The sequence below is a fragment of the Aethalodelphis obliquidens genome, unplaced genomic scaffold (assembly GCF_003676395.1).
Source record: "Aethalodelphis obliquidens isolate GAN/ISIS:26980383/991018 unplaced genomic scaffold, ASM367639v1 scaffold35, whole genome shotgun sequence".
NCBI lineage: Eukaryota > Metazoa > Chordata > Mammalia > Artiodactyla > Delphinidae > Aethalodelphis > Aethalodelphis obliquidens.
Genome location: NW_020837979.1, coordinates 19765544 through 19783919, shown reverse-complemented (window position 1 = coordinate 19783919; position 18376 = coordinate 19765544). Strand labels below are relative to the sequence as shown.

The window sequence follows — 18376 nt, the reverse complement described above, 5'->3', positions numbered from 1 at the left end:
AAATGTAATAGTGAGAAAATTGAAGCTTTCCCACTAAGATCAGATAAAAGGCAAGGGTGGTGCCTGCTCACTACTGTTTTTCAAAATCATACTGGAAAATGTTGCTAACACAATAAGGCAAGGCAAGGAAATAACATGTAAATAGATCGGATAAGAAGATATAAGGCTATTTTTGTTTGCAAATGACAATCATATATGTAGAAAATGCAAAAGAATTAACAAAAAAAAAACCCTCCTGGAATGAATAAATGATTATGGAAGGTTGTAGGATACAACATTCATCTACAAAAGTCATTTGCTTTTCTATATACTAACAATGAGCAAGTGAAATCTGAAACTGAAAACACTGTATCATTTACATTTGTACCTCCCCAAATTAAATAATTAGGTAAAAATCTAACAAAATATGTATGCAAAACATACATAAGCAAAATGTATAAGCAAAACTACAAAACTTTGATAAACAAAATCAAAGAACTAAATAAATGGAGAGATATGCCAAGTTCAGGGATAGGAAGACTCAATACTGTCAAAATGTCAGTTCTTCCCAACTTGGTCTATAGATTCAATGCATTCCCAATCAAAATACCAAGTTATTATATGGATATCAACAAACTGCTTCTAAAGTTTGTATGGAGAGGCAAAAGGCCCGGAATAGCCAACACAATTTTGAAGGAGCAGAAGAAAGTTGGAGCACTGGCACTATCCAACTTTAAGACTTACTATAAAGTTACAGAAATCAAGACTGTGGTATCGGTGAAAGACCAGATAAATAGATTAGTGGGACAGAATTTATAGCCCAGAAATAGACCACCATAAATATAGTCAACCTGTCTTTGACAAAGGAGCAAAGGTAATACTATGGAGCAGAGATGCTCTTTTCAACAAATGGTGCTAGAAAAATTGGACATCCACATACAAAAAAAAAAAAAAATGAATCCAGACACAGACTTTATACTCTTCACAAAAATTAACGCAAAATGAATTGGAGACTTAAATATAAAACTCAAAACTATAAAACTAGAAGATAGCAGGAGTAAACTTAGATGACCTTGGGTGTGTGATAACTTTTTGGATATGACACCAAAGACACAATCCATGAAAGAAAAAAAATACACTGGGCTTCATTAAAATTAAAAACTTCTCCTCTGCAAAAGATAATTATCAAGAGAATTAGCAGATAAGCCACAGACTGGGAGAAAATATTTGCAGAGGACACATCTGATAAAAGACAGTTATCAGAAATATACGGAGGACCCCTAAAACTCAAGAATAAAAAGCAAACAACCCAATTAAATAATAGGCCAAAGATCTTAACAGGTACCTCATCAAAGAAGATATACAGATAGTAAATAAGTGTATGAAAGGATGCTGCATAGCATATGTCATCAGGGAGATGCAAATTAAAACAAAAATTAGGTACCAGTGCACACTTACTAGAATGGCCACAGTTTTGAACACTGACAACGCCAAATGCTGGTGAGGGTGTGAAGCAGTAGGAACGCTCATTCACTGCTGGGGGGAATGCAAAGTGGTTCAGCCACTTTGGGAAACAGTTTTGGCAGTTTTGTACAAAACTAAACGTACTCCTATAAGATGCAGCCATCACGTCCTTCGGTACTTACTCAGAGGAGTTGAAAGCTTATATCTACACAAAAAAACCTGCACAAGGATGTTTACAGCAGCTTTCCTCGTTACTTCCGAGTTTTGGAAGCAGCCAAGATATCCTTCAGTGTGTTAACAGGTAAATAGACTGGGATACATTCAGACAATGGAATATTATTCAGTGTTGAAAAGAAGTGCGCTATCAAGCCATGAAAGACATGGAGGAATCTTAAATACATATTGCTAAGGGAAAGAAGCTCATCTGAAAAGTCTGCCTATTGTATGATTCCAAGTATATGACATTCTGGAAAAGACAAAGCTATGGAGACAATAAGAAGACCCTTGATTGCCAGGAGCAGTAGGGGGCCAGGTGGGAGAAGAATAGGCAAGCACAGAGGGTTTTTAGGGTAGTGGAAACACTCTGTATATTATAATGATGTATGTATGTCATTATACATTTATTCAAACCGATAGATAATACAACACCAAGAGTGAACCCTAAGGTAAAGTATGGACTCTGGGTTATTACGATGAGTCAGTGTAGTTTCATTGTTGGTAAAAAAATGTACAATTCTGGTGAGTGATGTTGATAATGGAGAGTGCTACGCATATGGGGGCACAAGGCATATGTGGGAAATTTTTGTACCTCCCACTCAATTTTGTTGTACTCTTAACTGCTCTAAAAATAAAGTCTTAATAAACAAATATATATGTATCTAAATTAAAGCTAAAAAAGAAAAATTACACACTTCTTAAAACTCTAAGGTTATGAGTAGTCTTCCAATATTATTATACAACTAATAATGAAAGATGAATTCAGTGTTCTACCTCTCTTTTTCTCTTTTAAGTATCTGTAAGATGTAATAAATGTCCAGGGCATAAGGATTGTCTTTTATTTGCTGTATAGTGGGGAATGCTGTCATCTTCCAATGAAATAGAGCTGTTTTATTTTGCATCATTTTCTAATTTGCAAGCATATATAGTAAAATCAGAATAAGTAGAAATGGATTTTTCAAGTTCATAGATACATGTATGCACTGAATTATTGATTTCATTGACACATTGATTTAAAAGTGTCCTGTATAATGGACAGTGCGTTTGGTTCCAGGATGTGAAGATGCATGAGACTCTGCCTGTTTGAGGGGAGAACATATAAACACCTAATTAAAGTAAAGGATAATTTGCTGTGCCAAGTAGTCAAATCTCTGCCTAGAAATGCTTTGTGAACCAAGAAACGTAGAAGACTGAAAAAAGCATGCTTTTGTTGAGACGTGGCAGATCAGTGGGAGTTTGTCTGCTGGGCAAGAGAGACCCACACAGAGAGCGGTTTTGCATAATCTTGTATATTTGAGTCAGCATATGTGTCCTAGGAATAGCAAATGGGTTTGTGTGTTTGTGTGTGTGTGTGTATGCGTGTGTGTGTGTGTGTGTGTGTGTGTGTGTGGAGTGCTGAGATGGGAAAGGTGTGGAAAATGAATGTGAAGCTGGAAAGTATGATGGAGGAGGCATGAAGAGCAGCGTGGACAGGAAAGCAGGGCTAGATGATGAACAACCTTGTGTGATAGGAGACGATGGCAAGTAGCTGAAGGATTTTAGGTTGTCTTTTAAAAGACAACATTGGATTGTAGCTTAGAAGAATTGCTCTGGGGCTAGTGCAGTAGGCTATATGGAGGGGTCTGAGATTGGGGCAGGGAGATAGAGATATTACAGTAGGAAACATTTCCAGAACACTTGTAGAAATATTATATAACTAGCAATTTTAAATACTTAATATTTTTGCTTAGGTAGTGAATATTGATTCATTTTGGTAAAGATGTGTAGTTAGATGCATGTTTCCCAGGTTCTCCTTTCCCTGGGTCTTACCTTCTGTGTAACTCTTTCTCCTCAAGACTGCTTCTGTGGCAGAAGCTCTGGATACTGTAGCTCTGGGAATGTATTTTGGTCCTACATTATGAGATCACCATTTAAACATGAAGGAAAGAGTTACAGAGTTGATTCTAAAGATACAGATGGTTTTTCCAAGGGAAGAATGTGTTGTTTCAAAAAACCAGATTTCTTCCAACTCTAAAAGCCTATCGTTCTTAGTTATTTCAGCTATGGCCTTCTGTTTTGCCATAAACCATAAAAACAAGTTAGCATATGAATTCAAGGAGTATAGAAGCTCCCAGAGTTGTTTGAAATATGCCAAGGAGGGTTTGACACACATAATGATAGTGCTACACATCCATGTTCTCACAGCAACTTTAGGGGAAATTTGTGGGATGATTATTATCCTGTAAATACCCTGTACAGAGCTGCCTGCCACCTCCTCCTAGTAGCAGATTTCCAATGGGTGTGTGACCAATCTGGTAGAACAGATAAAGTGCAATTTCACTATTTTTGGCTGGATATATCTTAACTGTGATTACATCACAGTTTAAATTCTGTCTCCATAAACATACGGTTGAACTCCCTTGTTATATCATGGTACTTCTCTGTTAAATCATACTTTCTGTTGTTGGTATCAAAATGGAATTCCACTCTGGTATATTTTGATGGTTCATCTTTTGTGCTTCAAATGACTTAGAAATTTTTCACGTAACTCCCTGTCTAAACACATTCAGTTGATGATTTATTTTTGGAGCTATAGTTAATTTAGTATTTAACTACACATCCTGAAAGTGTTAACATTTCTTGTTCAAGGTTTTTGATTCTTGATGTCTTAAAAACATGTTTTTTTAACACAGACATTCTACTTAATGAGAGGATACATATTGCTTGAATAGCCTTGACATTGTGCCAAATAGTAAGGATGTTATAATATGGAATGATGAATTCTTTGCTCAATAGATTGAATGTATAGTTCCATAGTGTAGATTTATTTTTTAAAAAATAGTCTATTTGCGATTTTAAGTCATTCTTCAGGTCCTTGTGGAACTTAGTTGATATCTTGACATAGGTTTTTCCAATTTCAAAAACATATTTATTTTAAATTAACAATTTAAAATCAGAGAAGTTGCCTGAAGTTGGTGAAGTTGTCAATTGTGGAACAACTGAATTTTTTTCTTTATAAAAGTTTTATTATTTTTGCATTAAAGAATTATTAACATTTCTCTAAAGAGTATGGTCCAGACTGAATTAGTTTTTGTTCCAGGGAACCAATACAGATTATTCCTCTGATTTCTCTTTTCTGCCAGGGATATCACTTAATTTGTTGTTAAGATATTTTCCCCAATGGAATTTTTCTCCTATAGCTTTTAGATAACCTCTGACTTACTTTCTCCCAACTTCACCAACTTCTTTATTGTTTTTATTTTCTTCCACTTGACAATATTATTCCTATCCTTTTACATTGTTTTCAAGAGATTTTTCTCTCTTATCTCATTGGCAGCAGCTTTGTTCTTTTCCCCCTCTTCACAGCTGTGCCCCTTCAGGCGTATCTTTCAGAAACCCAACAACTCTGCCTTTGGGGTTCACTCTACTGCTAAAAACCCCATGTTGGTTTCTCTTTGCACTGAGAATAAAGTCCAGATTTTTGCCCTTGTCCTGTGAGCCTTCCTGTGACCTGTCCGCTTCCCAGTTCTCAAATTCCCTCAAAGTCCTGTGTCTAAATCATCTAACACTCCAAATTGTCCCATCTCTTCCCTTTCCCTCTTCCTCTGTGCTCTAGCCACATTGGCCTTTGTGCAGCTGCCCAAACATTATGAGAACATAAACATAATGAGAATCATGTTTTATAAATTTTATCGGTGAAATAAATGACTGGAATTTGAATTTCAGAGGTAAAATATATGAAAATTAAAAATTTCAATTGAAAAAGTAGAGTACCAGTTTGCCCTCAAAACAACTGCCTAGGGCTTCCCTGGTGGCGCAGTCGTTGAGAGTCCGCCTGCCGATGCAGGGGACATGGGTTCGTGCCCCGGTCCGGGAAGATTCCACATGCCGTGGAGCGGCTGGGCCTGTGAGCCATGGCCGCTGAGCCTGCGCGTCCGGAGCCTGTGCTCCGCAACGGGAGAGGCCACAGCAGGGAGAGGCCCGCGTACAGCAAAAAAAAAAAAAAAAAAAAAAAAAAACAAACAAACAAAAAACTGTCTATGCAGAAGAGTGAAGAGTACTTGTTTCCCAAACTTGTATTGATGCCCTTTCAGGTATCTTAATCTTGGGCATATTTTGGTAATCTTTTTAACATGAGAAGAACGTAGCTTTGAGTTGATTAATTAGTTGTTAGAATTCCTAAACCCTTAATCCTTTGGCATTATAGCTTCCAGCACTACCTTTTGGGGTGGTGCTGGTTCTGATGATTGATAGGCCAAGGAAGTAGTTGTGTGGAATGAGTGGCTGAGGTGGAGAGAAGTAAAAGTCAGAGACTGGACAATTTGGAATGTTAGATGATTTAGACATAGGACTTTGAGGTCATCTAGAATAATACCGGGCTTCCCTGGTGGCGCAGTGGTTGAGGGTCCGCCTGCCGATGCAGGGGATATGGGTACGTGCCCCGGCCCGGGAGGATCCCACATGCCGCGGAGCCGCTGGGCCCGTGAGCCATGGCCGCTGAGCCTGCATGTCCGCAGCCTGTGCTCCGCAACGGGAGAGGCCACGACAGTGAGAGGCCCGCACCAAAGGTTAAAGAAGAATGGTGCCAGGTGATGAAGGCATCAGTGATATAGGTGGATTGAATCCTAGTGTCTTGACAGATGATACAGGGAGGAGAGACTGCTGAAGGGATGCTCACTAAGTATCTGTTTGTATGGCTGTAGTAATCATGTTTTATATATTTTTTGTATTTTATGATGTTTTATCATCTTGGTGCCTTACTAGTCCTGGAGAGAGCCTCCCTCCCAGGGCTGGCTGATTCATAAAGACAGTAAATAACTTGCCTGAGAGCATGCCTTTCATGTGTAAACCAACCAATCCAAAGCCCACAGATGCAACCACCTAATTTATCTAACTCTCACACACCAAGCCAATATTTCTCCTGTCCTAAATCACTCCAGGGCTAGGTATCAGACAACTGTGGACCCTCCCCTATAGTTCAGAGCCTGCTGAAATGATTCAAATTATCCAATTCTACACTTACTTAGACTTACCTATCCTGAGTCACCCATTTCTTCCCTTGGAAACCATGATAAAATCTCTGGACCCTGCTCTTCCCTCATCCCTTTCTGCCTCCTGACAAACCCCTGTGCTTCCCCATGTGGCCCTGTGGTATATAGCATGCCTCCTTTTCTTGGTAACTGTAATAAAGCTTCTTTCAATGGCACTGACTTCTCCATAACTCAGTCCCCTCTGTGAATTAAATCCCAGCCACATTTACAACAATGGGGAGACGCTGTGTGTGTCTAACCACAAAGAATTGGGCCAGAAAATTAAATAAAATAGCCTACTATGTAGCTTTTATACACAGAAACACAGTAACATTGAAAACCAATCTACCATGTAAAAGAAACAACAAACAAGGAAGGTTGTTTAAAACAGTGTACATGCTGTTTCCAATTTTAAAGAAGAACTTTCAGCATACACAGTGTGAGACACAGAAACAAACAGTCTGGTGTGAAATACATCAAAATGTTGAGCGGAATTTGGGAAAACCTTTCTTTTTGTTTATATGTATTTCCTAATTCTTTTCCAATTATTATGAATCATTTTGTATGATTCAAAGTTTAAAGGTGGTGTCACTTAACCTAACTTTTGCCCCTTTGGGGCATTAAAACCTTGATTGTGACTGAGATGGAGGAGCCACTGATCCAGGTACATGTACCAAACAACACGGTGTGGGTGAGCGTTCAACTTCTTTCTACAACTAAAGTTTTTTTCCCTTTGCAAATGGTTGAGTTTGTCTCTAAACTGAGAATTATGTACATTGTACTATACACATAAATGTAACAAAGTACAAATAATCAATAGTATATTGGGATAACAATTTCCACTTCTTGGTCACTGAAAACTGGTTAAAACGCTTCATTGTGCAGGCTCTGTTCCTGGCTGTGTTCTTTTCTCCTATGTTGTGGGATCCTGTTTTGTGTGTTCCATGGCAGGTTTTTTTTTTTTTTTTTTGCTGCTGCATTTTACTGAAGCTCTGAGTTTCTTTGGTGTATTTCTCAGCATTCTCTCCAAGCACAGTCGTTTGGAGGGTTCCCTTTTCTCTCCTATGCTGTGTTCATAATGCTGTATGCCTGATACGCTAAGTCCTAAATTTTGCTTTTATCTGTCTGTTCAACCAGTTCTGCCAATGTGGGTGTATCGTCCTGCATGTATTATCTCCACCAGCTACATGCTTGTTAGGATCAATGTCCTGTATGCCCACGAGAGGTGTATACTCTTACACTTTTTTTTTACACTTCTTTTGTGTGTTTTGTGTGGGCAAGGTTATTCATATTTGGGGTCCAAGCTGAAATGACTTTTCCACTGCCCAGAGTCACAGAACCGCTGCCTGTCTCCCAGGCAGAAGTACCTTAACAGTGTTTGCTGTCTAACCAGGGGGTTGTTTCATAGTGAATCATTTTCATATATACAGCGCAGCCATTTTAGTTAGGAGAGGAGTTGGTGACACTTCTTTCATGAATGCTGAGGAAATCTTTAGGTGGTTTTGGCCTATAAATATACAAGAAGCCCTAACTCTCAAAGAACATGAAAGGAATTAGTAGTAAACTGGGATAATATTTGTGACAAATGAAGTTCAGAGCACATTAATGCCTTCCTCTTATTGTCTTCCATATTCTGCAAAGCAGAAAAAAACAATTGGCTCAAGTCTGAAAAGGTGAAGTGCTATCTGTTTATTTTCTAAATGCCTAAACCACTAACTCCATCATCATTCTGGTCTCACTGAAGCAGTGCCTCAGCCTGATTTTCCTAGGCATTAGTTTTGCAGTATCTTGATTGAAATAACAATTTTAGGTGAGTTAAGATTTCTAGGGCCTCTGGTATATTCCACTGAAGATAGATTTGTTTTATATCCCTTGAATTGTTTTTATGAATGCAATTCACATATTTTTATACCCCTATAATTTTCACTTTCAGCTGACTGTGTAGTTAGGGGTATATATTTCTGGATTATGAAACAGTTCCAGTGGTTTCAGGTGCATGTGCTTTTCTTCCAGATCTCAGGTCTCTATACTGAGGCTAATTTAATTCCTTCCAATGAAATATTTTAAGGTCTTTTTATTAAAGCAGGAATTAGAATAATTATCATTATTTATAAAATACTGCTTAATATAAAAGGAACTCCAAAGAAATTACAATCACTCTGTAAAATTGAAAGTAGAAAGCACTTAAAAATTCATGAACGTAAAATAAAGTATGCTTCAATAAAAATTGTGTGCTGAGCCAACTTGTATTTTAGAACAGAACTTGGAGTGTTCTGTTTATATCTAAATGAGCCCCTAAAACAGAAAATTTTAATTTTAAAAGTATCTCCTAAAGTAACGATACATATATTTCCTCTAATTAATCAACAAATATCTAATGAGAATCAATAGTGTGTTCTGCAATGTACTTCTAATTTGTTATTTACCTGAGCTGGTAAACTTACCACACTTGTGGTGGTAGGTGTAGTGTGAAAAAAATATTCATGTGGCCCAAGACATGGCATAAAATTAAGGGTTATTTTAGGTATAAGTAGTATTTCTCAACAAGGTCACTATTGATATTTTGGGTGAGGGTATCCTTTTTAGCATGGGACTTCAACTTTGCATGACATTAATCAACCCTGACCCTGTAGAACTTCATGATGATTGGAATATCCACAATGGCCCTTGGAAAATGTTATCTGGTGGTACAGCCCCGAGCTGAGATCTGCTGATATGGAATAGGGGCTGGCAAACTTTTTTCTGTAAAGAGCCAGATACTAAATATTTTCAGGTTTGTGGGTCACACAGTCTCTGTTACTACTCAACACTTCTTCTGTTGTAGCAGAAAGCAACTGTAGACAATATGAAAAGGGGTGACTGTGTTCCAGTAAAACTTTATTTGCAAAAGCAGGTGGTGGGCAGAGTTTGCCTTTGGGTTGTAGTTTGCCAGCCCCTTTGTATGTACTGCAAGTCTGCCAATTTCAACATAAAGAATACTTGAAAACAATCAGTAGTATGTCAGTTAGGAGCGTTTTGGGCTGCAAATAATATGAAAACATACCTACCGTTTCTAAAGACAGGATAGTTTCAGTCTTGGCTAATTGAATGTATTATTGTCATAAAAGACCCAAGTGGCTTCCTTCTTTCTACTCTGTTATCCTTAGCTGTGGTCATTATTTCTTCTCATTATCACAAATGGATGCAGCAGTCACATGTAGTTATAGTAATGCACAGGGAAGGATAACATGTCTGTCTGTTCCCTAAGAAAACCTTTCCCAGAAGTCCTTAGCTAACTTGCTGTTAGATCTCATTTGGTGACAAACCCAAACTTAAACTAAGAAATGGCAAAGTGGAAATTCCAATCATGTGGAATTCCACATAATTGCCATGGAAAAAGACTATGATTCTTTCTCGGGCTGGAGAAGGATCAAGCCCTAACTGAAAGCTGTGGATATACAATATTTGAACGAACTGAGACTGTGTTTGAAAGAAAGAGCAGCAAGCTTTGAGGGATTTGTGGAAGGAAATGTCTGTGAGGTGCAGTATTTTCCGTATCAGTTATATTATAATTTATACCAATGCTATTTGAGGCCATTTGTTTCCCTCTGTTTTTATCTAGTCAGAGGGAGTATTCATGCATGCCTGTCTTTGGTCAGAGGAGAGAGAGGAGCCTGAATCAAGGTTCTACCCACTGATTACAGGTAATCTCTCTCTAGTATTGAAGAGCCAATGTAGAGTCATACTTCCTATTGTGAGGTCCCTAATACCAGTGTGTGAAAGACAGTATTTAAATTTGGTTAACAAAGATTACTTGGTAGTCCTTAAGGAACATCTTCAATAAGCCCCCAGATAATCATACCTAGTTAGTGTGTCATATGGTTTGTATTATAAAAACTGAAAATATAAAAAAAAAAAAAAACTGAAAATAGTTGGTTGAAAAGCATTCTCACTGAAATGTTGTGAATATTTTAGTGTTAAAGGGAATATAGAAGACTATCTGGTTCTTTCTGGCTCACAAACGTGCTGCCCTATAATTTCAGGTAAAGCAGGTGATTTGCCAAGAAAATCATTTGGGTGGCTGGAAAGTAAAGATATAAGTAAAAACTAGGGGAAAAAAAAAAAAAACAACTAGGTTTCCCACTTCCTGTGCTATGTTCCCTGCATTACATCAAGACATTCCTGCAGCAAAGTGCCTTCTCAAAAGACCTTATGCTTGTCAGTGGGGATGGCTCTAATTCAAGTTCTAATTTTTTTCCTGGAGTTGTTCCTGAATTTTGAACTCTTCAAGCTGTCAGTATTGGGGTTGAACAAATACCTTTAGATGCACCTATGTTTACTTTAGTGATTTTGAAGAGTGACACAGTAATGTTTTGTGGGTAAATTTGTTCAAGAGGCTTTGTTTTGTATCTCCCTCACATCACATCAGCCTCTTTTATACCAATCATTACTTATGTGTTTATTAAAAAAATTAAATTCTCAGTACTGTCCTCAAGGATTCCAACATTCTAATGCGATAAAGACAAATGAATGAACAATTAAAGTAGAGTGTGATTTAGGGCACACTGGAGGGAAGCATAATGTGCTCTCAGAACAAGAGTGGGTCTGAGCAGGTCAAGGAATGATGCCTGAGTTGAGTTTCAAAGGATAACTGAGAGTAAGTCAAGGGAAGAAAATGGGGAAGGAGCTTCCCTGTGGAAGGAATGACATGGCAAAGGTTTAGAGGTATCAGAGAATATAATATATTTGGAGAACAACTAGCAGTTCACTAAATCTAGAGTCCATAAAAACTTAAGATGCAAGGTGGATGAATGCTGAGTAATGAGTCAATACTGAAGGAAAGTAAATATAATTGGAACTTTATCCTTTTGCAGTGGAAGTCATCAGAGGCTTTTCTATAGATAATGACCTGATGTAATTTATATTTTGGAAAAAAAATCACTGCAGAATAGGGGAGGAATCAGAGGGGCTAAGACTGAAGGCAACATGACCAGTCAAGAGGCTTCTCAATAATCTAAGGAAGAAATAATGAGAGCCTTGATCAAGGTAGTAGTGATGGAGAAAAACAAAGTGATATTTATGAAATATTAGAGGTAGAATATATTTGACCGGATGAGTGTTTTGATGTAGGAGGTAAGGAAAAGGAAAGGAATTGAAAATGACTCCTAGATTTCTGACAGGGCTTGATGGATAGTGAGTGGTTCTATTCATTGACATATGACATAGGAGTTGGACCAGTTTGGGGGGAAACTGATGAGTTCACTTTTAAGCATGTTGACTTCGAAGTGTTTGGAAAACTAGTATTAATAAATAATTGCTTATAAGAGGCTGAAACCCGAGCAGGAGCCCTGAGCTAGAGAAATAGATTTGGGAGCTTTCAACATAATGTGAACTATAGACATGAATGAGACCACCCAGAGACTGCGTGTAGAGCATGGAAAGTCTAAGAACAGGTTGTCAAGAGGGTAGAGGAAGACCAGGAGAGAGTGGTGACCGGGAGAGAGTGGTGTCCTTGAAGCCAAGGAAAGAGTACAATATTAATATTGTCAAATACTGCTCAGAGGTCAAGTAAGATAAGAACTGAAAAGGGGCCACTGGATATTTTGAGGTGATAGATTTATCTTTATTTAGATAAGGTATATGTAACCATTATGTAAGTTAAATATATATGGATAGATATACATATAGTGAAAATATATATATTTAGTGGAAATATACATAATTATGTATAATTTAGGAACTGCCATAAATCCCATCACCCAACAGAACTATTGCTAAAATTGTGATGTATGTCTTTCTAGATTTTTTCCTATATGTAAATATATTCTCTATCTAGATATATGTCTATATATAACAAAATTAGTTCCTACTATAAAAATATGAGACACTGCATGAATTTGCTTGTCATCCTTGTCCAAAGACCATGATAATCTTCTCCACATCTTTCCAATTTTAGTATATAAGCTGGGGAAGCACACAGCGTCCATTGAATTAAGCAACTAGGAGATCATTTGTAACTTTGCCAGGCTAATTTCAGTGGAATGGTGAGGGTAGCAGCCAGATTGTGTGGGATGGGGAATGGGTAGGCAGTGAGGAAATGGAACAAACGTTGTAGACCGCCCTCTCAAGAAACCAGGCTGTGAAGGGAAAGGGAAGCAGAAGATGTCAAGAAAGGAGTAGGATGGAGTTTCTTTTTTTTCTTTTGTATGTTCAGTTTTTACTTGGACAAGGACTTCCCACTGACTAGAAGGAGCCAGCAATCAGGGATGAATTGAAGATGCAAAGTAGAGGTTGTGATTGATGGAATCGAGGCCTTAGGAGGCAGGAAGGGAAGGGGTGTAGAAAAGAGGGACCAAACCTATCTTCCAAGAAGGCAACAGGGGAGGAGAACAGAGTGGGAAAATATGCTGATAAGTTTATGGATGACTCACCTGAGGTGATTCTTGTCACCTCAGAATGAAGATGGCTGGTACCCATAAGTAGTCAGTTATTTGATGAAGTCTTTTTGAACTTGCAAGCAATAAAAAAACTGCCATATTGTATAAGATGCATTATCTATTCACTTGTATCCTGAGAACAATGCCAAGAGATGTGTGTCAGAAAGGTCTAGTCTTCTCTGACAAAAAGTAAGGTCAGAAATGGTCCTCAAATGCTTTAGTTACCTTAAATAGCCTATTAAGATTTATTATCTACATATTTCTGTGAAGCTACTTGAAGCTGTGTACTTTGTTAGCTTGTCTGCCCCCTGTGAAGTAAAGTATTTAACCTAGGGAAGTTTGCATTCTATGGTGGGGAAAACAGATTTGAAACAAATCTTGGTTGAATTCCATCAACTTTGGGAAAATAACAACATTCTTGTGCTTTAGTTCTCTTATCTTATAAAACTGGGATACTATCGTATTGACCTCAGGGTAAATAGAAGATATCGTAAGGTAGTAATATATGTGAGTGTTCACCACATACTAGTGTCTTCGTACATTACTTTGTTGTACACATCTTGTCAGTCTCAGTGATCAAGGGCTCCCTTTAACTCCTGTACACCAGGATTTGCTGATAGAAACATGAAACTCTTAATGATTATAAACTTTGGCCCATGACCAGGAGAAATCTTGGGCCAGGTTCAGAGAAATCTTTGTTGCTGTGAAATGTAAATATCATGAACTAAATGGAAAGGACTACTACTTTGAAATGTACAGACTCAACAGCCCATTTTCATTTCCTAAGTGCCATGGTACATTTTATTTTTGTATTTACAAAAGCATATCACATGAGGTACTTTTTTGTCTCATAAGCACAAAATTTAATGCCACAGATGACCAAAAGGAAACCTGGGTTATTGTTTCTCTTTTCACATATGATTTTCTATAACAACAAGCTTAATAAGGTAATTTACCAGCAGGCATATATGCTGAGTACCACTGGTACTGAAATATCAATCTTCACTACAAAAGACTTCTAAGCAAATATAATTGCTATAATGTGTTATGACCTCTCAAGTCTAGTAATTCAATTGAATGGGGCAAGGATAACACAATGCAGGTGAATCATCTCCCATTTTACTAAGCTGCCACAGATGCACAGCAGTACCTGATGGGTGAATAAGCCACTTTAAAATGGGAAACTGAAAGAGGCAGCGGTATTAGGCTTAAATCATTTGAGTTTCTGCAACTTAATTCCTTGTTAACTCACCAGCACATCAATGGATTTAACTTTGACTTTTAAAATAAAATATAATAGGGCTTCCCTGGTGGCGCAGTGGTTGAGAATCTGCCTGCCGATGAAGGGGATGTGGGTTCGTGCCCTGGTCCGGGAGGATCCCACATGCCGCGGAGCGGCTGGGCCCGTGAGCCATGGCCACTGAGCCTGCGCGTCCAGAGCTGTGCTCTGCAACGGGAGAGGCCACAACAGTGAGAGGCCCGTGTACTGCAAAACAAACAAACAACCAAAAAATAAAATAAAATATAATAACACACCGGAGCTTGCTTTAAAAATACAAATCCTTAAGTACTAATTAAGTATTGTTATAATCACTGAACAATTTAAAATAGCTGTTACTTAAATATCTGTATTTATTTATATCATGTCCTAATATTCTGATTACTTTATCTTCTTGAATCTCCATCCTGGGGTTACTTGAATACTTTTTCATACTCTTGCCCACTTTTGTTTTTGGCATTTTTCTGGCAGCAGTTCAAAAGGGTGTTCAGTATTTCCCCATTATTCTGTTGCACAAACTACTCAATATCGCTCCACCAGGGCATGCAAAGTTCAGAGATGCTGGTTACCTACCACCTGATTTAAGTGCCCTGGTGAAATGGAAGGATACTGGCCCTAGAAGTGTCCATTCTCAGCCAAGCTCACTCTCTGAACACTCCTTGCTCGGTGAATGGTTCTTGCCAGTCTCATCTCACCAATCAGCATTAACAAGTCTGATACACCTTGATGTTTCCCACAGCATTTACCTGGGCCTTGCTCACATTGGCTGGTTAGTACATTTGCTGTGAATGAGTGAATGGATGGATAAGTGGATGAAGGAAGGGAGAATTGGAGCATATGGGATTTGACTTTTCTGCTAGAATATGGAAGGCACTCTGAGGGAGGAAAACCACTTTCGTTTTTCAGGTAAGTGGTATCTAAAGTGGTGCATTCGGACTTGAAAATCTCCTTTTTCCATGAGAGCAGTGGTATTGTATTTTAACTAGAGTCATTTTATGTGTGCTTGTGTGTGTGTCTGACTGTGAGACTTGAAATTGGCAAAGAATCAAGTCCACAAGTACTCATAACATTTTTACTAAATGTTCAGTACTGTCCTAATCATTGTAAAGGGGGCAGAGTCCCTGTCCCTGAGTGTATTTGAGAGGACAAAATTTATCTAAAGCCTATAGAGAGCAGCACAAGGCAGTCTGTATTCAAATTAAATATGTGGCAGCTATTCTGATTAGATGTAATACTGATGGCATTCAGAGAAAGGAAAAGTCATTGGGCCTTGGGGACAAAAGGCAATTTGGGTCAATGAGGAGAAGGAAGATTTCCTAAGGGCTATTGTGGGCCAAATTGCAGAGCTTGTACAATCCTTCACAAAGAGTTCACCACGTGGATCTCAGCAGAGAATCAAATACCAAGGCAGACCTCACTACTTTACTGAAGGAAGCCCTCAGGTTACTTTTTCCTGAACAAAATGATACCCAGATTTAAAGCAAAATAAATAAAAACTAGTGATCCAGTTAAAATAAATAGTGAAACTGTGTATTTTTTAAAAATATGTAAATAAAAAGAAACCCAAATATAAATTTAAACATAAATATAAGTGTAACATAGTTTATAAATAAACTGTATAAATTTATATTCTCTAAACCATACCAAGATATCACTTGTTTTAGGTCTCTAAGAAGTACTGACCTATATCTAAAAATATGTCCAAAAGATATTTATAAATTTATTACTTCCTAGGAAATAGACTCTACTATTGAAAAGATAAAAAATTGGGCTTCCCTGGTGGCGCAGTGGTTGGGAGTCCGCCTGCCGATGCCGGGAGCACGGATTCGTGCCCCAGTCCGGGAGAATCCCACATGCCGCGGAGCGGCTGGGCCCGTGGGCCATGGCCGCTGGACCTGCACGTCCGGAGCCTGTGCTCCGCAGTGGGAGAGGCCGCAGCGGTGAGAGGCCCGCGTACCACAAAAAAAAAAAAAAAAAAAAAAAAGATAAAAAATTGATATTTGAAAAAAATTAGATAGGTATTTGGGACATCTTATATATGTATACTTAAGCAAACATTTATGAAGGATGTAATTCCCTATTGTACATGTGATAGACAAGAGGTCAAAAACTTGATTTGTGCCCTAATGAGTTTAAAATCTAGTGGGTCATGTAAAACTAACGTCAATTTCTTAACAATGAGCCAGTTACGAAAAAAGTAAGGTCTTCTGTTACTGACTGTAAATCCAGTAGCAATTTAGGGTTTATGGAGAAGACACAATGTGAAATCAGTGTCTGGATTTTGGAGGATGACAAGGAATATGTTCCAGGTGGGGATTTGGGGAAGTGGCATGAACCCTACATTATAATGTGGTCCAAACCTGATTAGAGCAGAAGACTTATGTTAAAGAAATAAGATCCATTAGACCATGGTCAGAAAGTGGAATGACAGCCTCGTTACAAAGACTTGGGACTTGTTGGAGAAGAGAGTTAAGCAGTTACTTTGTTCTAGAAAAGGAATGTTTCCCTAAATTAGTTTGGGTGGAATTATACAGCAAGATGAAAGATAAGGAGAGCAGTGTATGTTTATTTTGCTGTAATCTGAATCTGAAATGTTGAGATTTCTTTTTTTTTCTTTTTTTTTTTTTTTTGTGGTACGCGGGCCTCTCACTGTTGTGGCCTCTCCCGTTGCAGAGCACAGGCTCCGGATGCGCAGGCTCAGCGGCCATGGCTCACGGGCCCAGCCGCACCGGGGTATGTGGGATCTTCCCGGAATGGGGCACGAACCCGCGTCCCCTGCATCGGCAGGCAGATTTTTAACCACTGTGCCACCAGGGAAGCCCGTTGAGATTTTTATGAAGATTAAAGTTATATAATCATTGCATATGGAATTCTAATTTACAGGAAGTTAGAAGGACATAGAATAAGTAAATTGCTAATTAAATAATATGTTCCTATTAAATAATTTGAAGTTACTTTTGGATTATAAAGATAATTTCTAAAAATATGTTGTCTGAAATATTAACGGTTCTTATTTTCAGTTTTTGGAATCTATTGCCTAAATCAGAATTGCAATGCTGCTAAAGGATAATAGGTAGAACAGTGTTAACCTTTGGTCAGATATATTTTGTTTAGAAAAAACAGAGTGCTGGTTGGGACTTCGGAAACCTAACAGCATATAGATTCAGCACTGCTTATCTGAATAACACATATGTTCACATCTGAATGGAAAACAAGCCATAATTTAGGAGTAGACTGAGCCTGTTTATGCTCCAAAATGAATTTAAATGATGAGACTACGAATGTAGTGAAAAGCAAGGAAATGAATATGACAGATACTAGTTTTCATTTTGAATTTCAAATTACTGGCTTTCTATTAGTATACACCAGGAGTAGTAAATTTCTATTAAGCTGGCACATAGTTTTAAATTTTATATGTATGCTATTTTAAGTATAAAAACTCATTTCAGTGAGATATGGACATGGTTATTTCTTGTTTAATCAGCAAGCTCTAGGCTATATACTATTAGTCTAAATTTGTCACCCTGACGGCCTTCAGGCTGTGGAGCTTTCTTCATATATTCCTTTTTGGTGACATTTTGTTTATCTGGGTAGAAGCAAAAGGAGACTCTGAAGAGGATTTAATAGATTAATACTTATTTAATATGAGTTTAAAAATATTAAGGTATTCTTTAGTAGGCATTTTTGCTTAGACGTGAAGTGTTATTGCAACCTTTTAAAATTATTAGAATGATGTTTTTGCTCAGCAGTGTTTCTTTCTGTGTTTTGTTAAAAGGTACGGGTTTACCATAAATAGAAGTCTTGAAGATATTGCAGTACTTGAGGGTAGTGTTAGAGTTAACTGCCCCACCCCCTTCCACTGCAAATAGCAAAGAACAGTTGGAAATTACACATCGCTTCAATTTTGGTTAAAAATGGTGATGGATCTTCTAATTGCAGCAGCAACTTGCATCTTGGGTCAACTGTCAGTTCACTGAGCAAGGGCTTTGAATGGTTATCACGTAGAGGACAGT

At 38.0% G+C, this 18376-nt stretch overlaps 1 protein-coding gene and 1 non-coding gene across 4 annotated transcripts in view; one reads left to right on the top strand and one right to left on the bottom strand.

Moving 5' to 3' along the window:
- The window catches only part of CTNNA2 (catenin alpha 2), a 1197048-nt gene that overhangs the window by 125614 nt on the left and 1053058 nt on the right, over nucleotides 1–18376 (top strand). The gene's annotated exons all lie outside the window — the stretch shown is intronic.
- On the bottom strand, nucleotides 12521–12623 carry LOC113632207 (U6 spliceosomal RNA). Its single transcript, XR_003437727.1, has one exon. It is a non-coding gene; the product is annotated as a U6 spliceosomal RNA (small nuclear RNA).